General features: G+C 42.6%; 1 protein-coding gene across 1 annotated transcript in view; it reads left to right on the top strand.

Annotated features, from left to right (window-relative positions):
• Positions 1-4,552: 4,552 nt before the first annotated feature.
• Positions 4,553-24,173, top strand: part of Slc25a53 (solute carrier family 25, member 53) — a 57,187-nt gene continuing 37,566 nt past the window's right edge. The window contains exons 1-4 of the mRNA NM_001082412.2: positions 4,553-4,631; positions 10,355-10,504; positions 12,756-12,829; positions 14,701-14,865. The gene's annotated coding sequence lies outside the window, so the exon portion shown is untranslated. The remainder of the gene's footprint in view (positions 4,632-10,354; positions 10,505-12,755; positions 12,830-14,700; positions 14,866-24,173) is intronic.

The following is a 24,173-nucleotide window of genomic DNA, read 5'->3' as shown; positions in this document are numbered from 1 at the left end:
AGAAAGAAGTTCGTTGCACTCAACAAAGATGAAAAAGGAATTGGAGATCTGAAGACTGCTTTGACATCAGCCATGGAGGTGCAGAGTTTGAAGTTTGTCCAGCTGGCTTACTGTCTTGCTTTGGGGATTACATTTATGTGATTGAAAGAATCTCAGAAGAGACCTTGAACTTTGGACTTTTAACACTGTTGAGACTGCTATAGACTACAGGGACTTTAGAAGTTTGGATTAAACATATTTTTTATTATGCTATATTTAGATATAGCCCCCATAGGCTCATGTTTGAATAGGCCTATGGTGGTCAGGGAGTGGAATGAGATGGTTTTTATACGCTTGGCCCAGAGAGTGGCACTATTAGGAGGAGTGGACCGGTTAAAGTAGGTGTGTCTTTAGCTGCCTGGAAGTGAGACTTCCACTAGCAGCCTTCAGATGAAGATGTAGAACTCTAAGCTCCTCCTGCACCATATCTGCCTGGATGCTGCCATGTTCCTGTCTTGATGATAATGGACTGAACCTCTGAACCTGTAAGCCAGTCCCAATTAAATGTTGTCCTTGTAAGAGTTGCCTTGGTCATGGTGTCTGTTCACAACAGTAAAACCCTAACTAAGACAGATAGTAAAGAAAAACAAGTGTTAGGTACTTTTTGGAAAGTAACAGAAAAACTATTTAAAACTTAATAAAATATTTTATTAAGATCTAGAAACATACCTGTTTCATAAATGAGAAAAAACTATTAAAACTACTTTGAGAACAATTTCCAAAAATTCCAACATTCCAGGTAAATACAATTAAATCAAATTTTAATCACATGAAAACTTTATTTCAGTTACCAAACCAACAGAAATCTCTTCATAATCTGATTTTGGGAGTGAGGATGCAAATGTACTGTAACAAAAAAGACTAGAGACTGAATTTAGCTATGGCAGTTGCTACCATGAGTGATGCCTTATTTTCAATTTCCCCCATAGCTGACCAAACAAATATGTCTCAGTATATAGCCCAGGATAGCCTGAATCTGATGATTCTCCCACAGCTTTGTGCTCATTGATAACTGGATTAAAGACCTGTGCCCACTCTATGTGGTGTGTGCACGTGTGTGTGTGTGTGTGTGTGTGTGTGTGTGTATACACATACACATGCAAGTGTATGTATTTGTAGTGCTTTGTTTTGTTTTGTTTTGTTTTGAGATGGGTTCCTAAATAGTCTTAGCTAACAATGAACTTATTGCAAAGCTGAATCAACTAGAATATTGGCTAGAGACAGAGCTGGACAGTCTCTTGGCACTGTGATAAATAAGCCTTGTGAACTATCCTACATGGTCTATAAAGAACGGAGCGAGGTGAGGATCTCACACCTTTATTCCTAGTAGCCTGAGGTAATATAGGCAGTAATGACGTCTGCGTGGTTGAAGGAAAGTTGGTAGGTGTTAGCAAACACTGTTATTTTGCTCCTACCGTACTTAACCAGCATTCACGAGATAGATGGTTCTTTATTGGTGGCTATCCTTTTGTTCAAAAGAGAACAAAGGAACCTGACATGAATGTATACTGATACAATTCTTGTGTGTCCATGTGTGGGGAAGCAGTTTAGAATACTTTATGGCCTTTTTCTTTATGAAATCTGAGAAGTACAGTATACACCTGAATTTTTCTTTAAGTGTTCTCCCACCCCTCTGCTCCATTTTATTCCCTTAAGACAGGGTGGTCTCTCACTGAGCCTAGATGTTGAGGTGTTTGGTTTACCAGATTTTTACATGAGCTGGGGATTCAAACTCGGGTCCTCATGCTTTTTTGCAGCAAGAGCCCTTATGGATTGACCCATCTCCCCAGCCACACCTAAGTTTATTTGCACTCAAGTATAGGCTCCAAATATATATATATATATATATAGTTTTCCAGACAGGGTTTCTCTGTGTAGCCCTGGCTATCCTGAAACTCACTTTGTAGACCATGCTGGCCTCGAACTCAGAAATCCACCTCTGACTCCCAAGTTCTGGGATCAAAGGCGTGTGCCATCTCCTCCCAGCTAATTATTCTTGATCAGTGGCAATTTTCATAACATTGACTTCTTTTGTAGCAGGCTAAAATGACCTTTCAAACCTGCTGTTTAAAAAAATCAACAGGATTAGCCAGCAATGTAACTCAGTGGAAGAACACTACCATGCCAGAAGCCACAGGATCCATTTCTTTCAGGGAAAAATATACAAACAAAATCCCCACTGTCTTAGTTAGGGTTTTACTGCTGTTAACAGACACCATGACCAAGGCAACTCTTATAAGGACAACATTTAATTGGGCTGGCTTATAGGTTCAGAGGTTTAGTCCATTATCATCAAGGCAGGAGCATGACATTGCCCAGGTAGGCATGGTGCAGGAGGAGCAGAGAGTTCTAAATCTTCATCTGAAGGCTGCTAGCAAAATACTGGCTTCCAGGCAGCTAGGGTTAGGGTCTTAAAGCCCATGTCCAAGGTGACAGACAAACCTACTCCAACAAAGCCACACCTTCTAATCGTGGGACTCCTTAGGCAGAACATATACAAACCATCACATTCCACTCCCTGGTCCCCATGGGCTTGTTCAAAGCACTCTTAACACTTAACCAGAAAACAGTCTCTGCTGGGCTTTTTTGAGACTTTCTTTGTTAATGCAATTAACATAAATCTCTTTACCTTAGCCTCAGGTAGACTCTTTAGACAAGGGCAAAACCAGCCACATTCTTCACCAAAGTACCACAAAACAGTCTCTAGGCCACATACTGAAAATTTTCTCATCTGAAACATCTTGGGCCAGGTCTGCACAATTCAAATTAGTCTCAGCAACAAAATCTTCCATATTCCTACTAGGATGGCCTATTAAGCCCCATTTAAAGCATTCCACTGCTTTCCAAATCCAAAGTCCCAAAATCCACATTCTTCTAAACAAAAGCATGGTCAGGCCTATTACAGCAATACTCCAGTCTGTGAGCAGACTAATGCAACTATTATAAAGGACAACATTTAATTGGAACTGGCTTACAGGTTCAGAGGTTCAGTCTATTATCAAGGCAGGAGCACGGCAGCATCTAGACAGGCATGGTGCAGGCAGAGCTGAGAGCAGTTCAAGGCCAGCCTGGTCTACAAAGTGAGACAGGACAGCCAGGGCTATACAGAGAAACCCTGTCTCAAAAAAAAAAAAAAGAATTATAATTTCCAGGTCTTAGAGAAATGGCTCATCAGTTAAGAGCTCTTGTTGCTCTTGCAGAAGACCCCGGTTTGGTTCCCAGCACCCACACAGCACCCAAGAAGCCCTTTTCTGGTCTCTCTGGTCAGGAAGCACACAGGTGGTCCAAATGTATATATGCAAGTAAAACACACACAGAAAATACAATCTTTTTTGTTTTTTAATCATGGGGCTGGAGAGAGATCTCAGTGGTTAAAAGTACTGGCTGCTCTTCCAGAAGTCCTGAGTTTGATTCCCAGCACCTACATCGTGCAAACACCCCTTTATCTCATTCCAGGGGATTCAGCACCCTCTTCTAGCCCCTGTGGGCAACAGACACCCACTCAGTGTACAGACATAAATTCAAGCAAGAGACCTAAAATATAAAATGATCTTAAAGGTTAAAAATAAATTTAAAATATTTCTTTTGATATACTGCTTAATTTTGTGCTACAAAATGTTTCTCTTCTCAGTAGCACACTAGCAGTAGGTACTGTTAGTATACTCATTCTACAAAAAGAGAAAACCAATTGAATACCTGATTAATATGTCCACGTTGATAGTGGGTGTGTGGAGAATTCAATCCAGAAACTACACTTCAAAAAGTCCCTAGGGGCCATTGAAATGGCTCTGGGGGTGAGAGCTTGACTACTTGGGTTCAGTCCCCAGATCCCACAAAGTGGTAGCAAAGAATCAATTCCTGAAGAGTGTCTTCAGATCACCACCATGGGCGTCCCTTGGCACCCTCGCCCACAAGCACAATAAAATAGCCGCCGCATTTAAGGTCTGCAGTGAAGTCACACAGGAACCACAAAGATGGGAAAGAGAGGGTATAAAGGGTTTCAGGTTCAAAGTGAACACATCAGAAAGGGCACATCGCACATGGGAGGCAGAGGCAGGCAGATTTCTGAGTTCAAGGTCAGCTTGGTCTACAGAGTGAGTTCCAGGACAGCCGGGGCTACACAGAGAAACCATGTCTCGAAAAACCAACCAAAAAAAGGGGGGGGGGGTTCGGGGCTGGAGTTGGCCCAGCAGGCTTAAATGAGTCACAATAAACTATCACATGGAGAAAATGATTTTCAACTTCAAAATAGTTGGTAACTGAGCCCACCTCGAACAAATGAGATAGGGGCAGGTAAAGAATTTTATCTGCTTTAGCACAAAAGATGCTAAACTGTTGCTGGTTGTATGGAGTTGGCCCGCCAAAGCCCGGCAACTCTGGGGTGTGGGGGAGGGGTGACAAGCCCTGGTTGGAAGTTGGAGCCAGCTGGGGTTGAAGGAGGAACACGCCGCAGCACGGCGTCTTGGGTGGTCCCGGAAAGCTGCCACGAGATTCTGGGGGCGGCGACCTTCGCAGAGGCTTCTGGGATCGGGCCCCGTGTTGCTACTGCCGCTACTGTTGCCGATGCTCCCGGAGGCCATACGGCTGGATAGGTCAGTCCCAGGGAAGAGGACAAGGTGGGATGTCGCGGCGGGGTGTCTCCGGCTCAAGGTTAGAAACCTCCAGCTGCCAAAAGGCTCAAAGAGATGGGAACTGAAGTGAGGAGATTGGGGGCTGGGGGTTGGGTGAGAACGGACCGAACACCCGGCGACTGTTGATGACGCCACAGCAGCGCGTGTCGCTGTTTCCGGTGTGCTGGCCGCTGGGTTTGTTTTGTTTTATTTTAGGTTAGGGATCGGCGAGATACAAGGATGGACCCTAAAAGATGAAGCAAAGATAAGAATTAGGCAAGAAACTGTTGCTGCCCAGTCCTCACACATATAGATCGTGTTCGTATGAAACTGTCTGGGCCCTTCTTTGGTTTCAGATCCATTCTGTGTCTGTTGGGATGGTTGTTTTGTGTTACACCTTAACGAATGGTGCTCTTGCCTTGTTCAGTGGATTCGGTAGTCCGCTGTGAGCTGGGGGGGGGCGGGGGGGGAGTAGGTTTAGTACCCTTCACATTCTAACAACTGTCATTTACATTTGAATTGGAACAGTTAGAGCACAAAGAGTTAGCGACCCAGGAGCTCTGGAGAAAGGGTTGGAGGAGTGCTCTCTTTGATGGGACTGCTTTCACACCTTTTGGATGGATAAATAAATAAATAAATAAAGCCAACTTTTCCTCCAGGCATTTTTTCCTGGGGCTGTTAGCTCCCGGTGCAGCTATTTGGCCCGAGTGAGGAGTGGAGGCGGACTTAATGCCAAGATAGTTTATTGCTGGTGAGAGAATTTGCTATTCAAGAGCAGGACCCCTGTGGGAAAATTAATCTTAACCTGAGGCCAGAATCTACTCCTGCACTAGGATCCAGTTTGTAATCTGGTTAGGATGTCAGAGCACTCTGCATTTGAAATTCTTGTGCTACGTCTTTGTTTTGTAAGCTAAGTCAGTTGACAGCGTGCAGTCCCAAACTCTTCAAAACCTTAAGCAGACTTTTAAAGATTCTGAACGGCCAGAAATCAAGATGTTTTATTAATGAGAGAAGCAAGGGATGAAGCATGCTACTGCTTCTTACATTCTTCCACTCGTTCTGTTTCTCTGAGGGACTTGTTTAGACACAGGCTGCTGGTTCACTTATATGAGTTTTTTTTTCCTTCATTATTATTTTGGGGGGAAGGAAAGCCTCCTAGAATTTAAATTTTTAACAATTTGCAGGAAGCAGCACCTGTCACAGGACTGTCCTTGGAAACCTGTTGAACCAGCATCCCTAGCCAACCTGTGTCTCACAAGTGTATCAGGATAGTGATGAGTGTGGCCCGGTACAATTTCTAGACCACAACTTGAAGCCACGGTGCCAAACATTTGCACACAGTTTGCCACAGAGGTGACATATAACCTTGAAAGTGTTACTGGAGGGCTTCAGTTCTAATTACCAAGTAATGTTTTTGCTGACCAGGATTCAAATGCTCCCTCACATTAACAAGAAAAAGAGTTATGGATACAGGACTGAATTGCGTCACCTTTTCAGTCTGTCTCCACCTTGCCCATAGCAGGGTTACAGATGATAGAAAACACGATGCAGATATCAGGAAGTGTATGCCCATAGGTTGTCTTTTAGACTCAGGTTACAAGAACTGGGTAATGGGTCTTCTACCTACCCTGTACCAAATCCCAGGTACCAGGGCCTTTGGGTTGATCTGTTCCTCCTACCCATGTGGTATTGTGGGAATCCTAATTCCTGGGGACCCATACGAGTGGGGAGCTGTAGGAAGGCCAGACCACTCCCAAATGGATTTTACTTAAATGCGACGTGAAAAAAAATATGTGTTTGGTCATGCATACTGATACCTGTGTGTAATAAGAGCCAACATTGTGTCATTCCTTGAGCACCATCCACTTTAATTTTGTTTTCTTGTTTGTTTTTTTGAGACAGGGTCTTATTCTGTAGCTCTGACTGGTCTTAAACTTAAAAGATCTGCCTGTCTCTGCCTCTACTTTAAGCAGGGACTAAAGGTGTGCACCACCACACCCCGGGTCACCTTGTTTTTGGTTCTTGGTTTTTTTTTTTTTTTTTGAGATAGGGTCTTCTACAGGCCTGGGATTTCACCAGTTAAGCTAAGCTGACTATCCAGGAAGTTCCAGGGATTTATATATCTTTGCCCCCCCTTCACCCCGAAAAGAGGTAGGACAGTTCTGGGGGTTGAACTCAGGTTGTCTTGCCTGTTGTGGCAAGCACTTACTGAGTAGTCTAGCTTCCTAGCATAATAGAAACAGCTTGTCATTGCTAGAGACTGGTATCATATGCCTGTAATTTCAGCACTTGGGAAGCAGAGAAAGGAAGATTAATTTAAAGGTAAAGGAGACCTTGCCTGAAACAAAAACAAACAAACAACACAAAAAATCAACTATTTATAATTCTACCAACTGTGATAATGATAACGAATGCAGAGACCACCAGAGGACACTTTTAAAACTGAATAGACAGTCTTTCTTGCGAGTTGGTGACTGCACTAGGAACTTGCCCAAATCATGCAGCCCTGATCCTTACAGCCCTTTGTCTTTTATGCACAAAAACCACATCCTGATTGTCACACTTCAGATATTAAGAAGTAGAACTACAGAAGCCACCCCCCCCAAAAAAAAACCAAACAAACCAGTGTTACTACATTTTAGGACTTTCTTGGAACTACAGACTTAGATCTTTGATGGATTAGGTCTCTTTGTTCCCATTTCGGCAGGTGTTAGGGCCTGTTTGTTGGCTTTGAAGGTCAGAATGGTGCCTCTAACATGGTGTCAGTTGTGCTAAGGTCTGGGGGCCTGTTAGAAGTCTATTGAGGTTTTCTAGTCATTTCAAAAATTGTTTTTTTTTTCCCTACTGAATATAGAGTTGAGTTCCTTATACTATTATCAAACCTCTTAGGTATATTTCAACTTCCTTCCTTTCTGGATGTTGTGTCTATATTCTCATTTGGTTTGCTTTGTTGTGCAGAGGTGCCTTCATTTGGAATAGTCCTGTTTATCCATGGTTACTTTTGTTGCTTTGGGGTCCAAATTTAAAAATCTTTTTAGACAACGTCATGCTGTTTTCTTCCTTACTGGCTAATTGTTTTAGAATTGAGGAGTGGGGCTCTAACCAGATGGCTTGGCCTATGATGTAGAAAGGCACTGTGGGTTTGACGGCAGGCAGGGCTACATGTTGACTTCCTACCTAAAAATAAAACAACAACAACAAAAAGCACAAATATAATAGAAGGATATTATAATTCTGAGGATTCTATAGCAGAAACTAATATCATGAAACATCTCTGCTGCTTAGGAATATGATGAAATTCAAGCAAAAAAAGCTGTAGCGCCAAGGTTAATACATTGAATATAGCACATTGAAAGCAGGGGTTGATTCAGCAGCTAAAATGGCTCACAATATACTGAGGCTCACTGAAGAGGAAAATGAATTCCTCCTTCAGTGATGATAGAGTGTACCTCAAAGACAGATTTGGGGAAATATTAACAAATAAAAATGGGACACACCAGGCATTTTTTATGTTTAAGCATAAAAGATGCCTGGGTTCAGGAACCCCACAGGGTCAAACCAAGGTTGGAGGTTGGAATGGGGAATGTATGATGTGATTTCCTGGCTGTTTCTGGTGCAAGCTTCTAGTTGATTAGCAACTTTCCCTGAGGCCTTTGGGCGGAGACAATGAGACCAGAGCTGGCAGTAGAAAGGATGTGACGAGCCACACCCAGCTACCGGAGTGCAGACACCTGGGAGCCAAAGGGAAAGGTGACTACAAGGACAAAGGGGAAGGGACAGAACCTGTGATGCAGTCTCAAAAAGTGACAGCATATCAATGTGTTTGTCCTGGTGTGTACTGGAGCATTTTCAGGTTCTTATTGGTGAGCAGCTAGCAGGGTCGGGTGGGGGGCAGCAGTGGACAGATTAAGGGAAGATCAGCAAATCAGTAAGTGCTGGCCAGAGTATATGTATCTGCTTTGTTTCTAGGTAGAATGAATTTAGTGCCTTGGTTTCTGAGTGCCTGACTGGCTGCTCTTGTGAATACTCGGTTTGAAGCTCTGGGTGAGCCAAAGGAGTAACACTTTATTTTTGCTCTTTGCAGCCTGCCAGTTGCCATCTCTTTGTAGGAAGACATAAGAATAATGGTTTGTAGGATGATGCATATTGTGTCAGGAAGATTTATCCCGGAGGACTCTGGGACAGGAACTTTAGTGTGGGGCATAAACATATTTCAGTATTAAAGTACGGTAAAATTCTCCTTTCGTCATATTTCTGACAGTTAGGTTTCTGTGTACTAACTGGGACTGGCGTAACTCTGACCTACATAATAGCAGGACCCCTGTGAAAGAATCTATTTTATTTGGTGATAGGATAGCATTTCCTATTTCATGTAGAGCCTATAATCTCTAATCTGAAAAGCAAAGCAGGAACTCGGGGATGAGCTTAGCGCACATTCAAATTTGTCATTCACATTTTTTCAAATTTGTGACTGTGAACTGTGTGCCTGCCCCAAACTCTAATCACAATTTAAATTCCCTGGCAATGCCACTACTATTCTTCCGATTTACTATACACAGCTGACATTGGGGAACCTGAAAGTGTTAGTAGCCCACAACCATAAGGCCTGGGCTAGATGAGAATGGTCTTCTACATTACATAAATGAATTGCTAAAACTACATTATGTGTGTGTGTGTGTGTGTGTGTGTGTGTGTGTGTGTGTGTGTATACACATACATAGATACGAACATGAAATTTTTTAAAGGTTGTTTTTAAAATTATAAGTGTTGGTGTTTGTGTCTCTGTGTGGCTATGTGCACATGAGCGCTAGCACCCTTAGAGGCCAGAGGGGGGTCGGATTCTCTGGAGCTAAAGTTATAGGCAGTTGTGACCCCCCTGATGTGGGTGCTGGAAACTGAACTCAGGTCCTTTGGGAGGTCAGCAACTGTTCTTAACTACTGAGAATTTTAGTGTACCTATATTTAGCTCCTATGAATTTTAGTGTACCTATATTTAGCTCCTATGAATTTTAGTGTACCTATATTTCTGACAGAATCTGGGGTACCAGAAGTTCCTAGTTTGTCTCACATCTTAGTTTGTCTTATTTTTTCCTCAGTGGTATTAAAAGAGGAAAAAAAATGGAAATAAAATTCAAGAAATGGGTATTTGTGAAATAAGCTGTGGATTCACTAGTCAGAACTAGGAAATTAGTATTGATCCTCATGTCAGGGGAAAAGGGCTATTGGCCGTGGTTCATGTTCACTCCGAGAATGACATTTCCTTTAGTGATCCTGATTCCTAGCTCCTCTTATACAGGACCCCTGTAGGGAAGGCTAGTCAGATATGAATGATAGCCCACTAGAGAGGAAGGCATTTAAATATATTTTGTTTTCACAGTGCACAGAAACGTTTGACTTTTTCGCACTATTTTCTTGTACGTTGAAAAGTTGTGTCTGTAGCTGAGGTCACAGTATGATATATGCATGGTATGGAATGATGAAATCAAGAGAACGAACTTATCTGACTCCTAAAATACTGGTGGTTTCTGATATGAGCATTTGAAATATTCCTCTAGCAATTTTGAAACATGTAGCACCCTGTCGTTGGTAGTAGTCCCCCATGCATTGCAGTGATCTCAAACATTCCTCCCATGTAATTGAAGATTCAGCCTACTTTGATTACTGTCTTTCCTTTCTCCTTAATCTCCATTCTCCATACCCTGCAGGTACAGCATTCAGCTCTGCTCCCATGAATATGGCTGGCTTAGAGAACATTGAAATTTTGTCCTTCTGTGTAGGCCTGGCTGTTTTCACTTCACACAAGTTTCTTGTATGCTGTTGCAAATGGAAGTTTCCTTCCTTTGGTGTGTGGCAGGGTAAGTGCATATGTGCAGGTGGGTACGTGTCCGCATGGGATCCCATACACTGTAGGCATATATGCACCTTTTGTTTTATGTGGTGGTTTCCTCCAAAAGGAAACATGTCCAGGAGGGTGTGGGACGTCTCGTGAGCCGCAAATGTCTGAGAGAACAGGAAATTAGAAGATTTTTTTTTGAGGGCCTCCCTAGCCGTATGAAAAGGAGTACACAAGTCTAGGTGTGGAGACTGGGAAAGCCAGCTTCACAGCGATGAGACGTTTGGATGATGAAGCTATCTGCAAGCCGGCCGGCAAGTGCCCCAGGGTTAGCAGTAGTAGCCTTTGTGTGGAGGTGGGCTTTGGTGATGGAGCTGCTCTTGAGTCACTTCTGCTCCTTGTAAGCACCTCCTCACTCATGTTGCTGTCAGTAGGTCCGGTAAAAACTGGTTCACCAAGTCTGACTTTGGTGTAGTGGTTACTCTAGACTGTTGTAAGTTCCCTTTCTGAGGTGACTAGACCTGTGGTTGTGCCTCCTTAGTAAAAAAAACCTCTGGCTGTAAAAAAGTAAAAGTCTCAAAAAAAAAAAGTAAAAAGTCTCCCACATCAATCTTCAGGCCATCTATACCATTTTGTTCTTTAGATAGGGTCTCTCATTGGCCTGGAACCCTTCCTGGAAGCATGACCCCAAGGGATCTGTGCCCATCTTTACCTCACCAGCCCTGAGCCAATATTACAAAGACTTGTTTTATGTGGATGAATGTCCCATAAGTGTTCTGTGCACTGTCTGCGTGCCTGGACATCGGGGAGGAGGGTTTCAGAGTTACCGACAATTGTGAGCCACCATGTGCTCTGTACTGTGGAAGCATCTCTCCAGCCCCATGGGCCGCATTTCTGTGTGTGTGTGTGTCCATATCCAAGTGCATGTCCACTCTAGAGGTGGTGGAACCTGGAAGAATGGAATCAGTAAACGAGGCAGACTAAAGTCCCATGCAAAAGCTAACTTTATTCAGAGCAACAACTTACGCTCTAAGGGTTAAGAAGGGTCACATGAGTAAAGTTCTCAAGAGTTCAAAACACTTACAATCACTACTACAAGCCATCTGTGGCAAAGAGCCATGTCTTTCTATAGAGGCATATAAAGGATAGTTTAAACATTTAATTGACTAACAGCTGCAAGTGCTAATGAGTAATCTAGTGTAAACTCAGCCCTATCTGCTACACCTGGGAGGAGCAAGACCGCACATTCCAAGAACAATTTGTTTTCTTGGAGTGTTCTCACTAGCACTCAGAATTCTCCTCACATGACTGCATTCCTGGACCCTGTTCAGAAGTACGTGCGTATGCGTGTGTCTGTGTGTGTGCATGTGTCTGTGCGTGTGCATGTGTCTGTGCGTGCGCATGTGTATGTATGTGAATGTGTGCCTGTGTGTGTTCGCATGCACCATATGGAGGTCAGAGATTGATTTTGGGTATCTTCAATATCTCATTTTTTTTTTTTTTTTTTGCGGCAGAATCGCACACTGAATAAGGAGGTCATGATTCACTTAGTCTGACTGGCCAGTGCCCCCTAGAGCTTCTGTTGTTTTGCTTCTCCAAGGGGGGATTACAAGTTACCCCTCCAAGAGTTTTATGTGGATTTTGGGGGTTGAATTTAGATCACCATGCTTACTGGACAAGCACTTTACAGATTGAGACCTCGCCATAGTCCTCTGACCCAGTCTTTTGTCTTGGGTTCTGGGGAAGAGCATTAAGTTCCTTGTTCTTGCAGAGCAGTTGTTTTATGGCCTTTATCACTTCAGCAGCTGAGCAACTCAGTCTCAGAATCTACTTCTTTTTGAAGGCTATCAGGTGTTCTGGTTTGTGTGTGTAATACACACGCACAATTTTCTTTGTCCATCCATCAGCTGACATATGATTAATTTTGCCCTTTTTGTAATGCTTAAGTCAGTATTGGCATATATCCCTTCCCATCCAGTTACCAATTTCATATCATTTGCATATGAAACATTTCAGGCTGGGGGTATAGCTCAGTGGTAGAACTCCTACCTGGCATGTGCCTGGATTCAGACTCTATTCATAAAAAGCACAATGAAAATGGAATTTACATACATATAATGCAGTAATATTTTCCTTTTATTTTAGTTTTTTTAAATAACATAATTAGTAAGAGAAGTTCTAATTTTCCCTATAATCTGCATGAGTTCCCTACTCCATAAATTCTCCAGCGCTTATCTGTGTCTCTGAATTTTTTTTTCTCTCAAACTCTTTAGCTACCCCATGTTCACCTATCCAGAGGAGTCTGATGGAGTCCCATAGATTGATGTGTGCACTTATGCCTTCTGGGGTAAGGCCAAAGCAACTCCTTACAGTGACAAGGGATCTATAAGTTTCTGACTCTGTTTATGTCTAGCATTTTTACATTGTTTGTCTTATGTAACAAAGTGAATTTGTTCATGTTCATTATTGTATGCTTTGGATTGTAGTGCTAAGATGGTCTTTCGAAATTAAGAAAAAGTGATTTTTCTGCCATTATGGATTTCTTTAGTGGTTTGTGCTTAAATCGAAGAACACAAAATACCTGGTTTGTATTAAAATCCCCAGTGAGTTTCTATTTACCGTAGAACTCACAGTCATACTTAACCCATTGTCAAGAACAAAGGGTGTGGTCTACTTTCTGGTAATCAGCTGTATGTAAAGTAAGAATCAGAAAGACAGACTAATTGGCCAAGAAACCGTATTAGGAGTCAGTATTTAGAAAACCATGTAGGGAGTTTTGTTTTCAGCCCTGCTAAAGATCTCCCCACCATAGAAGACAAAATCGCTGTAAGGAGTCAAAAGCAGATCAGAAGTATTGCTGTGGCCAACCTTCATTTAAAGCCTCCTTTTAGAGACTGGCTCTTAATAGTCTTCCGGAAAATGACAGATAATTACATCTGCCTTTGACACCCTCTTGCCAACCTGAAAATGGTCAGAACAAATTATCAGAAATTTCATTAAGCTGCCTTCTTTTCAGGCTGCCTTCCAGATCATTGTCCAGGCAAGTTATAAAACAAAGGGAAGCCCAAATCAAACAGACAGACAGCAAATAAAAGCAAAAACATCCCTGGAACCAGGCACAATGGTACAGTAATCTAAGCACTCGGAAGGAGCAGGCCTCCGTGTGCTACCTAACAGTTCCCAGTTCAGTGAGAAGCATGTGGTGCTAATGTGTAAAACTTAAAAAGAAAGGAGACAACGTAAAAAGAGAAAAGCCAGTTAATCAACAAAACAATAAAGCCAAAGCAATTAAAAAGGGCTGCAGTGGCATACACCTGCTGTCTCAGTACTTGGACTACCTGCTTTGAGTCCAGTCTCGGATAAAGAGTGAATTTTAGGGTTGCTAGAGCTACGAAGTGAGTTGCTAGATAGCAAATACTCTCCTCCTCTCAATTCACATGCTTACGTAGGGACAGGTTGGCCAGTCAGTTCCAGAATCTGTGGTTTAATATGTCTGTGCTTCCAAGGTATGCAGCGAAAATCTGGTAGTGACCTGAAGAGACTCCTGATTTAGATAGGGATATTGCCGTTTACAGTGTCCTGGTTGTCATTTCATTAAACAGGCAATGGGAACACAAAGAGGAAGAATAAATATGTTACTTATTATTTGGATGGTAATTCTTCTGTTCTACCGAGATCCCAAACTTGGTGACAAGGAGAGTGATCTCAAAGACTGCCATCTGGCATTTGGTACTTAGCAGTGGCTGCTGTGGCAGGTGGGAGCATCAGTTCTTGGCTACCTAGTTTGCTAACCCAATAAGTGCTATATAGCTCTTAAGTGGTCAAAGAAAGTAGGATTCTTTGTTCCTGGTTCCAAAGATGTGTGTGTTCAGGTGCATGCCATGGTATACTGGTAGAGGTCAGAGGTCAGGTTGCTGGACTTGATTTTTTTTCTTTCATTTCGAACCTTGGGGATTGAACTTAGGTTGTCAGGTTGCCACATCACTGGCCTTCTGCAGAATCTACTGCAGCTCTTTTGTAGGCCCGCTATGTTGGGTTTCCTTAACCTTTAACTCAGGCCCATGTCATAGCTCTTAACAGAGGATCTGATTCCTTTGGCTGTAAGTTTTTCACAGCCCTTTGAAACTCTCCTGGTGACTAGGACTTGCCTTTCTGGCTTTTTAGAGGCCTTTGTGTTTCTTCAGCATTAACTCTTCGCCCTGATTTCTCATTCTGCAGCCTTAAGTCCTGCTCTGGCCACTCTAGAGCGCTTCACCTTCTTCATCTTCAGCTGTTAACAGCCAGCCATCATTCTTGGCATGCCAGCTTCCACGTGGATGCACTTGTCCGTCACTCTCTGTTGATGCTTTGTGTGATCAGCTCAGGCTGCGCTCCTAAATATAGGTAAGAAAAGACCACTTGAGAGAAGTTGTTTATTGGGCCTGATGTTACAACATCATAAGAAAGCACAGTAGAACTTATCTAAGCTCTCAACCTTCCTAATGCTGAGCCCCTTTAATACAGTTCCTCATGTTGTGGTGACCCCAATCATAAAAATATTTTCATGGCTACTTCATAACTGTAATTTGCTACTGTTTTGAATTTGAATGTAAATATGCCGAATATCTGATATGTGACCACAAAGGTGTTGTGACCCATAGATTGATAACTGCTGATGTAAACCAATTCATTGAGACCAAGCAACCTCTTGACACATACAGAGCCACTGAGACTTGTGTTTTGGATCATTCATAGCTAGAACTTAAAACTAGTGACAGAAGTCCTCTTTCTTTATCATCAAGGGAAGGGCACCCCCCCACCCCCCGTAGTCTAGGTAGAAATAGTTTCAGAGCCATCTAAGGTTCACCATGGCTTATGATAGCAAAACAACTGGTACAGTTTCAGACAACTTTAGATACATTCAAGATCAGGGAAATGAGCTGGGACTATCATATACTTTTTTAAGGGATCCCTGGAATGCTCCAAAGGTCTGTTGCTGGCATAAGAGTAGTCCAGCTAGGAGACTGACAGTCCTTTTGTTCAAGATAATCAAGGCAGCAAGAGAGAATTGAACAGCTGGCAATTAGAGATCTCATTCCCGTATCTGCTGTTGTCTTATTTACAGAAAAATTAAAATCAGACAGTCCTCACACTGTCAACTTAATCATTTGTCATTAGTATTGACAGTGACTTTTCCAGTGATTAACATGTTTCTCAGTCAGGGTCTCAGGTCAATTCTTGTTATTGGCCTCAGATATATTTCCTGTAAGAAAACCTAGTAAGGACCGTCAGACTACCTCAGGGACAAGGTCTAGCACAGTTCCTTGAAACTGTCATTTAACAGGTTTTAAAAACAGAATAAAGACAAAAATATCCTCCAGGAAATTTTCCTCCAGGCCTCGCGTGTTCCTAGTTTTATACCAATGTGCAGCCCCTTGGAGGAACTGAGCAGCATGTAAAGTAGTTTTTGGTCGGTCGGTCGGTCGGTTGGTCGAGAATGTTTGGAAGAATTTTAAGTAAGGGGCCCTGCCTTACCCGGCCACCAAGGTCTCTGCTCAAAGGTGCAGCCTGTGATACTGACTTAGGTCAGCACAATACAGAACTCTTAAATTTGCTGGTCTGACAATTTGACATATTTGTGTGTACTTCACTTTTGCAAAGAATTCATTTCACATCAGGGAATTGTGTATCTACCAAAAATTTTAATTCTGATTTATACAGCCTAGTGCTTTATAAGCCAGAAAAGCAGTACTATTGCAAGCATTCTAAGTCAGTGATTCTAAATTCTCCATGCTTCTACAAAGCCAATTAAAACATAGGCCACTGGGTTCCCTATAGAGGGAAATGCGAATACTACCAAGTTTAGGATCATACTAAAAAATGTTATCTAAACCAACCGGAACTAACTTATTTATTTTCTTGATATCTAGTTTCTTGAATTCTTTTGGATATTAGCCCACTGTCAGATGTGGAGTTGGTGAAAATCTTTTTTCTATAGGCTGCTGTTTTGTCTTATCAAAGATGTCATTTGCCTTATAGAGTCTTTTCAGTGTCAGAAGGTTCCATTTATTAACTGTTGATCCTAGTTCCTATGCTACTGATGTTCTGTTCAGGAAGTTGTCTCCTGTGCCAAACTGTTCAAGGCTATTGCCCACTTTCTCTTCTATCAGATTAGTTTATCTGGTTTTATATTGAGACCATTGAACTGTTTGGAGGTGAGCTTTGTGCATAGTATAAGTATGGATCTATTTGCATTCTTCTATATGTTGACATCTAGTTAGACCAGCACCTTTTGTTGAAGATGCTGTCTTTTTTTTCCAGTATGTTTTTCTGTCATCTTTATAAAAGAAAGATCAGGTGTCTATATAAGTGTGTAGATTTATGTCTGACTCTTCAATTGAATTCACAATGGCTATCTTTAAAGAATGGAATTTACAACAAGGTTTAAAGATTAAGTAGGTCTTAAAATTAAATTAAAAGTTCCTTTGGGTTTTTGAAACAGGGTCTCGTGTAGACTAGGCTGGCTAGTAGCTCCATATACAGCTGAAAATATCCTTGACTTCTTATTCTTCTGTCTCCACCTCCCAAGTGTTAGGGCTACAAGCATGTACCACAAGTTAAAAATATATAAACTTCTTTTATTATACAACATTTCTGTTGATAAATGAATTTGTAAGGTTGTTATAGTGCATTATTTTGATTTAAGGATTATAGAAAAGTGCTATATAGTAAAACTCAAGGCTACAAGAATTATGGCCCTAATAAATACCATTTATTTATTGTTTTTAACAGTGAATCTTTATTGGATGACTTTATGAAAAACTACTGAGAGAATTCTCTGTAGGCCATTTTGTCTTTAGCAGTTGTGTTGAAATTTCTTGACTCTCATTCAGCAGGAAAGGCAAACTAGATCCTAGGATATGGCCTTCATTCCCTGTAAAAAGGATTTTCTGTGCATGGATGTTTTGTCTGTATGTTTGTATACCATGTGCATGCCTTATTCCCCTGGAAGCTGGGATAGGGAGTCAGCACCCTTTATAATTGAAGTTGCAGACAGTTGGGATCCACCATGTGGTTACTAGGAATTAAACTTAAGGTCCCTGGAAGGTCAATAAGTGCTCTTAGCCGTTGGCTCATCTCTCCAGCCCCTTCTTTGCCTTTTTGTGTCCCCATAATTTCCATGTCTTTTTATCCTGTGTCAAACTCAAGTTACCAAACAGGTCTTTCTCCTAGCACCAAGCAGGAGGATTCTTGCCCTGGATCATTTCATTGACAAGTCTGGCACTTCTTGGGGCTCCTTACTAAAGGATATCTCTGGATGGTTAGGTACATTGCCAACAGTCAGACCTGATCGAAATTGTCCCAGAGAAAAAGGCAGATGGATTTTGTTGTGTACTGCATAAAAAAAATGTATTTACTTTCATTTACATCTCTACGGATGTGAACAAATTCCATGTTAATGAGGTTCAATTTAATGTTATGTTACACGTGTACGATGTGGAATTGTCAGTGCGGGCAGTGAGCTTCATCCCAGATACTTGATTATGCCCCTGAAAACTACTTCAGGATGAGCTTTACTAAAGCTTGCTAGAGAGCTTTTGAAGTAGGGAGACTGATTTAGCACATACTGAAAATTTAATGGGGGCATTCAAAGGAGCCATATATGCATAAACTGCCCAGAGGATATAATTTATGAGTTCCAGGACTAAGTAACATTTAAGAGCTAGGCATAAAATTAAATGAGAAAACAATGAGCTAGTTTTCTTATTTTACTGAAATTAATTCCTTTTCCAGTTGTAATTGTTAAAGTGTTTCATCAGCTGTACTACCTGGGGTATATAGCAACAAGTGCTTGTCTGGTTATATTCACGATCACAACCAGCAAGGCTGCAGGTAACCAGTTCCTTTGTTGTTTTTACCAACCTTGTTTGAGCGGTCTTTGGGAAAGAGGGCATTATTTCTGCAGGCAGCTTATATTTCATCAGTGTGCTGAGTCGTCTCATTTATTCTCAGGTTCTGGGGTGAAGTGCTTCTTCCCTCATCATCTCCATACTTTTCTCTGATTTTTAAGCTTGTCTTGGAATGATTCAGTCAAGCAAATTAATATAACTATTATCTGACGTATTTAGTTTATCAGATATGAACATTAGAAATAGACTCACAGAATTTTCAAAGCTCAATACTCTCTTATTACCATAGTGATTATACTGATATGAGAGCTCAAAAATCTTTCCTCTGGGGCTGGAGAGATGGCTCAGCAGTTAAAACACTGAATGGTCCTGAAGAGGACCCAGGTTCAATTTCGCAGCTGCCATAAGGGAACTCACAAGTGTCTGGATTCCTGTTGCAGGGGGTCCGCTGCTCTCCTTTGACCTTTGCAGGTACCAGGTACACATGCACTGCGGGCAGCCAGAGCACCCACACACAGAAGAATTAGGTGAAACTGATTTTTAAAAATCATTTCTCCCATCCAATTGAAAGTTTTCTTATTTTGACCACCACCTCTCCACCACCCCACGCCCACCTTCTACTTCCTAGTCACCCTAGCTTCTGTCTCTGACTGTAATGGAATTAGATTTCACAAAGGCAAGAACATGTAGTATTTGCATTTCTCTAAAAGCCTGGCTTGGTTCACTTCATATAGGAAGTATCTGTAAATGTTGTACCTTGTGTCAGGTCCTTTTTCCTTTGAGACACAGTCCCACTATGTGGTCCTGAAATGACGTGAAATTGACTGTAGAGACCAGGTTTGCCTATAACTCACCAGTAGCCTGCTGCTGCTGCTTCGCAAGGGCTAGGATTGAAGGCCTGCACAACCACACCCTCTGTCTCAGCTCTAGAAGTGGAAACTTTGAGTTCAAAACAAGGAGAAAGTTTTACACCACTGGTTCAGACTTTTTAATTAATTAAATTTTTTAAATTAAAAAAAATTAAATCAATTAATTATATTTAATTTAAAAAACACAAACAAGTGGGAGAGTGTACTTAACAATTACCTAAATGTTGTTGGGGGTTAAATGAAAGATAAATGTGTAAGCACTGTTCCATTGTCTACAGCCCCTAGATTACTTCTAATCATTTATTATTTACTCCAACAATATATATTCTGTGAGATAATCCTGTCATTTTTATGAATTACAATTTCTAGTTCAGCTCATTGCTTCTTTCCTCATTAGCACATGAGAGGTATATATCGCTACTATGCCCACGCTTCAGAAGATGAAGCAATGGAATAAATAGCAGGCTTCAGAGTTTTGCTCACAATGTCCTGGTTCTGATCCAAAAATAAGTAGAGAGTCCAACCTAGAAATTCTGGCCCTGTGCTTCAGGCATGCAGGGAGAGTTAGGTATGAGACACAAAAGTGGGAAACAGTAGAACGTTACAGATTCAGAAATGGCACGTTGAAAGTCAGGATTGGCCCAGCAGCTTAAAAGAATCACAATAAACTGTTCTTATAAGAAAATTCATTCTCACATCAGAATGATTGGTACGCTTCCAATCAGCTTAGACTAGAAATTGGGGGAAAGGTTCAACAGATGAGAAAGGGACAGGCCCAGCTCTTGTTTTAGCAGAAAAAATTCCAAGTACAAGAACAAGTTGGCCAATGCTCTGGCCCTATAGCAAATTCCAGGTCATTTCAATGCCCTGCAACTCCCAGGGTTGACCCCTGGCTAGAGTTTGGAGATGGCTGGAGAACTGGGAGGTGGCTCCCTCAAGCTGTGTCTGAAGCAAACTTCTAGCTACACCTCTGGAAGGGATCAGAGGCCTTTTTCTTTCTCTCAAGGCCACATTGAGAAGGGACCACTGAATGGAGGAAGTAAGAGATGGGCCTAACTCTTGGCTTCTGCAGAGGACACATCACTGTTCTGGGGGCTTGGATCCAAAGCATCACTCAGTTGTTCTTGATAAGAGAAGGGAGGCACACGGTTGAAAGGAGCCTTGAGATTCTGGAGAAGGTTGTTGCTGCCCAGAGTCCATCCGTACTCTGGGGATCCCATTCGGATGAATTTTACGCAGTGTTCTAGGCCACTGGTTGCACATTTCCACTACTGGTGGGAAGATTCTTCTGAGCGCCAAGCCTGTGCTGAGTGTTGTATTCGGGGCTCTGGGGAGCAGAGGAAGTAAAGCTTCATTTTCTCTCCCTCTACAGCCTGCTAGTTGCCATCTAATTTGGAGCTCAGGAACTGACAAACTTTAGAGGGCGATCTGTCTTCTGTTAGTGGCGCATGCCTTTGATCCCAGCACTTGGGAGGCAGAGGCAGGCGGATTTCTGAGTTAGAGACCAGCACGGTCTACAGAGTGAGTTCCAGGACAGCCAGGGCTACACAGGGAAACCCTGTCTCGAAAAAAAAAAAACACAAAAAACAAAAAAAGAAAGAAAAAAAAAAGAAAAACCTACTGTGGACAGGACACCAAACTACCCCAGGAATGGGTCTGAGTGGACTCATTGATATAGTGCTTTAAGATACTTGGAGGAGGGTTTGGGGAGTTAGCTTGTTATAGAAACAATATGCCTTCACAGTGAGAAATATCACCCTGCACACTTAAGAGATTGTTAAAGGAAAATCTCTTTACTGGAAAAGTCTGGCCAGCTGTTGCTAGTGCCCAAAGAAGAACAGGCCCCTGATAGAAGATTTTACTAACTTATATACACCTTAGGCTTATTCATTTTATAGTCTCTGTAGTCCTCAAATTCCTTTCATGTCCAGGACCCAGCTTACGCTTTGAGCAATTTAAGAGGCAGGAGCCTGCAAGTCTGGCCACCTGGGCAGATGGGTGATTCACACAGCAAGGATTTTGCCAGAGTTTTAAAGTATGCTAGTGTTCTTTTCAGCTTGCCCACCTGGCTGAATCACACTTTTCCTGATAAGACCGCAGGGAGTGCAATTACAGCCCAGGACTTAAGGGCAGCTGTGACCCTGTAGCTATGCAGGGACAGATCCTAAAAATAGATCCCTGTTGAAGATACCTTCTTGGGGATGCACCTAATGGCCGCTCAATCTTGGTAAACGGAGATGCACATCCTAGCACAGCAATTTTGCTTATCTCAAACAGGCCTGCATAGAACACTACTCATCTCTGAGGTATTTTGGAGGAATCCATCGCTGAGCTAAGTTCTGCTCTCTGGTTTAATGTCTCCTGAGCAAAGAGGTTAGTGAGGCCTTTATAACATCCAGGCTATCAGTTTGAATTTCTTCTGCATCAGTCTCTGGAATAAGAATCATTGGTGGGGCTGGAGAGATGGCTCAGTGGTTAAGAGCACTGACTGTTCTTCCAAAGGCTATGAGTTCAAATCCCAGCAACACATGGTGGCTCACAACCATCTGTAATGGGATCTGACGCCCCCTTCTGGTGTGTCTGAAGACAGCAACAATGTACTCACAGATATAAAATAAATAAATCTTTTTTTTTTTTTAAAGAATTGTCGGTGTGCAAATATGAGGACCCTAGTTCAAAACCCTAGCACCCAACAGGAGGATCCTTGGAGACCTGCTGCCAGCCAGCCTAGCCCCAGGTTTAGTGAGACTCCCTCATCTCAAGGGAATAATGTCCAAAGTGAAGAGCAGGACATTCAAAGCCCTCCTCTGGCCTCCATGACAGCTCCCCACCCAACCCCTACATGAATGGAGTTTATCTTCAGAATCTCTTTAAAAACTTTGTGTTGGGGTAGAGGCTAGGGGAGGGTTTTGAATGTCCTGCTCTTCACTTTAGACATTAATCCCTTGAGATGAGGGAGTCTCACTAAACCTGGGGCTAGGCTGGCTGGCAGCAGGTCTCCAAGGATCCTCCTGTTGGGTGCTAGGGTTTTGAACTAGGGTCCTCATATTTGCTTTTTTTTTTTTTTTTTTTTTTTTTGGGTTTTCGAGACAGGGTTTCTCTGTATAGCCCTGGCTGTCCTGGAGCTCACTTGGTAGACCAGGCTGGGCTCGAACTCAGAAATCCGCCTGCCTCTGCCTCCCGAGTGCTGGGATTAAAGGCATGCGCCACCACGCCTGGCTGGGTCCTCATATTTGCACACCGACAATTCTTTAAAAAAAAAATTTATTTATTTTATATCTGTGAGTACATTGTTGCTGTCTTCAGACACACCAGAAGGGGGCGTCAGATCCCATTACAGATGGTTGTGAGCCACCATGTGTTGCTGGGATTTGAACTCATAGCCTTTGGAAGAACAGTCAGTGCTCTTAACCACTGAGCCATCTCTCCAGCCCCACCAATGATTCTTATTCCAGAGACTGATGCAGAAGAAATTCAAACTGATAGCCTGGATGTTATAAAGGCCTCACTAACCTCTTTGCTCAGGAGACATTAAACCAGAGAGCAGAACTTAGCTCAGCGATGGATTCCTCCAAAATACCTCAGAGATGAGTAGTGTTCTATGCAGGCCTGTTTGAGATAAGCAAAATTGCTGTGCTAGGATGTGCATCTCCGTTTATCAAGATTGAGCGGCCATTAGGTGCATCCCCAAGAAGGTATCTTCAATAGGGATCTATCTTGAGGATCTGTCCCTGCATAGCTACAGGGTCACAGCTGCCGTTAAGCCCAGCTCTGTAATTACGTTCCCCGTAGGCAGGAAGAACTGGGTCCTGGAAGTCAGGAGGGTGGAGGGGCTGAGCCGGAAGAAAGATTAAAAGCCCTGGTTGGTTGAAGAGTTCCACAGAGCTGGCAAGCCTCAAACATTCTAAGGCTTGAATTGGAACACTGGTCGATGTCAAGGTCTAAGTAGTGCCAGTACATGGGTCTGATAAAAACCTGCAACACAAGCTGATGCCAAGAGCTAAGGAATTCCTTGATTCCCAGGTCCAAACAAAAGTGCAGGGTAAAGGTCCCCAATACTGTCTTTAACACTAGTCCAAGCAGGTCCTAGCTAGGCCACCAGAGGGAGCACTTCTCCCTTATAAGGTAGAAGTGGTTCCAAGCCATGGAGAGTTCACTGCAAATCATAATTCTCCCAAGTTTGCTTTATCTCCTCACATAGACAGTCTGTGGAACTAGGTGTGCATTAGGCAGAGGACTAGTGCACAGAGGAGAAACAGCACCAGAGGAAATGGGAGATCACTCACAGTGTCACAGGCTAACACAACAGCAAAAGCCCCGCCCCACCCCACCCCCCACACTAAAACTGTCTTGACTGGGGCTATGCCTTCCTTCAGAAGCCAGAGCAGTCACCTAGAATCGCTGTGTAGTTTCCGCAGTGCATCGGTAGAATGTGCAGGATAGCAGTTCTGGTATATAGGTAGCCTACCAGGCTTAAGCCATCAAGTTTTCTGTAAAGGCACGTGGGGAACACAGAAGAAAAAGGAGTTCAACAACTTCCAGTGAAAGGCTCGGTGGTCTTGCCCCTGATGTCTTTGCTTATCGAAGGGAAATGGATCCCAGGAGGAGTGCTTATAATTGGGACTTACTATAACCTGGTGTGATGACACAAACCTTTCAGCCCCGAACTCCTGGGACGGAGGTGATAGATCCATGAGCTCTTGAACAGACAGGGGAGGCATGGAATCCTCCCTATCAGTATCATTTACGAGCAATTCTTCATGTATCTATTGACCATATGTATGTATGTCTTTCTTCAAGAAATGTCTATTGAAGTCTATATTATTAAGTTGAGTCATTGTTTTATTGCAACTGAGTTCGCTGTTTGAGACAGGGTTTCTCCGTGCAGCCCTGGCTATCCTGGACCGCACTTGGTAGACCAGGTTGGCCTCAG

This window comes from Mus musculus, chromosome X, assembly GCF_000001635.26.
Source record: "Mus musculus strain C57BL/6J chromosome X, GRCm38.p6 C57BL/6J".
Lineage (NCBI taxonomy): Eukaryota > Metazoa > Chordata > Mammalia > Rodentia > Muridae > Mus > Mus musculus.
This window is presented reverse-complemented; position numbering and strand designations above follow the sequence as displayed.